Source organism: Morone saxatilis, unplaced genomic scaffold, assembly GCF_004916995.1.
Source record: "Morone saxatilis isolate NCDOM2014 unplaced genomic scaffold, NCSU_SB_2.0 Contig2, whole genome shotgun sequence".
NCBI lineage: Eukaryota > Metazoa > Chordata > Actinopteri > Moronidae > Morone > Morone saxatilis.
In genome coordinates, this window is record NW_023339762.1 from 1690200 (window position 1) to 1692543 (window position 2344).

Here is a 2344-nt window from a genome sequence, read left to right on the forward strand (position 1 = left end):
TGTGTGATTTTTTGTGTGATTTGAATAATTGTATATTTGTATATTTGTATATTTTATGCACCAACTGCACCAGGTCACAGTCCTTGTAGGTGTAAAAACCTACTTGGCAATAAACAAATTCTGATTATGATTTATGCAAAAACCATGCAGTTTTTTGGTTTTTTTTACATGTGATGTTAATGTGTTACTTTCATCTAGTGCATTTAAATATAATTCTGTATACTGGGGTCCATAAACTGTGTGGGCTCAGCCGCTTCAACGGCTAATGGCACGAGCGAAGAGACCGGAGAGGACAATGGAGGAAGCTAAGAAGATAAGAAAGTTCACCTTTGCCTTTACCTTGTGTTTAGTAATAATTAGCAAATGCTTGCATGCTATCATGCTAAAATAAGATGACAAGCATTGGAAACATCATATCTGCCAAACATCAGTGAGCTAGTATTGTCATGTTATTATCAGACATGTTAGCATTCTGATGATAGCATTCTTCGGTACAGCCTCTCAGCAGCTAACACAGCCCTTCCTTTGGCCTTTTTTGAACAGGTGAGAACAAGGAAAATTTAACTCTGGTTGCAAGTTTCTTAGGACGTGAAAAAAGGCACACAAGAAAAATAAATAAGGAAGCAACCTTAAAATTGTGCAGCCCAAAGGTATATCCGTATTAGGAGGCAGATGTTGACACCAGTGGTTCCTCATTCTTTGGAACCTAAGCACAGCAAAATAAAAGCAGGAAATATGCATTAAAGGCGTTACCCTGATTAATATGGCCCCTTAAAACACATACACACATACAGTACATTCCTGTCTCAACTAGCCTTAGCTCCCACACACACTCACACAGTGTAGCATGAGCTTAAACTCCTTAACTACCCTCTTCCTCACATTCACAGCTTACTTAAAGCCACAGTGAGCGATACCAGAGCTCTGTTATTATGCAACCTGCTATTAGTCTCCATAGATCACTGCAACCACCCAGCCAGCCTGTCAGACACACACTCACACACACACTCACTCAGCAGAAGTCATGTTTGATCAGCAGCTGAGTCATGCCTACAAGCCATTAATCCATTCATCTGACAGCTGTAGCAAAATAACTCACACATCACACACATGCTGATGGTGTGTGGGTTTGAGCGGCTGCAGGCCAATCGGCTGACCTGATATAGACCACAGCCGTCACTCATACTGAAAACCTGGCATAGAAAACGACAGGAGAACACGCAAATTAGGCCTTTTTATTGGAAATCTTTATTGGTGTCCTTCCTTAGATTACTTCACTGACCGTCTCTGACCTCTGTGGGCTAGCCACACCTGTCCATGAGGCTTACTGACTGTGTATTCAGTAATTAAGAAGCAGTGTTCAATGTTAACACACTTATGAGTAATGTATTGTATCTTGAAGAGTTTAAATAGCAGGCCGTGAAAAAAAATATTCTCTGAGTGCAACTAATCTGATCATTCTCTGTACAATTTGATTTAGAGAGGAAGAGAGGATGTTAGTATAGCAGAGCATAACAGCATTACAGCTCCCCATTATTAATAAGTAAACTATAGCATTTCTTCTGAAATGACTAACATTTAATAAGTGATGTATTTATTTATTAAGGCAGCTGAGATGTGGTAGGGCGGTTTGGCTACAACAGAAGGGCGTGGACAGATAGTGACGACCTAATTGAGACTGTATGATCAGAACAACAACAAACATTTCGTCTTCCTCCCGACTTCTCACTGGCTGTGTGACAGTTTCAGTGGTGACCATGGAAACCCCTGGGAGTCCCCTAAGCTCCCAGAGACGGTTGCTGTGTGGACCTTGAATCCACAAGTGAGAGAAATGCTCCCATTACCTCATCCTACACTTGTAACAAAAAGAGATCTAAAAACCCCAATTTGGTACAGTAAAGAAACCTTTATTAAGGGTTTTTACTAGCGTCATAGCATTGCACTCCCACTGGGTTTCTGCACGTTTCTATAGGTTCAATTTAAGAGTGTTTAAGAGCATTATGAATGCAATTAGAAATGTATTTAAAAGCCAAAGGGATGAGAAGGAAAATCAGTATTGGTTCCATGTTGATTGGTCTTGTAGTTGATACAGTGAAACTGCTAAAAAATGCAACTTCATACAAGTAACTTCATTAATCCAATGAATTTCAATCAAAATCATATTTAACATATTTTAGGAAACTTTCAGGCCTAAAATTCAAACTAATGGCTTTTAGCCTCTTTTTTTTTAGTCCATGTTGACACCCTATCCTATAACATCAGCTGTTTACTGTTATTGCCAATAAACTCTAGAGCTATGTTCTATATGTAGTTGAGTTGTGTACTGACATTATCCCAAATGTTT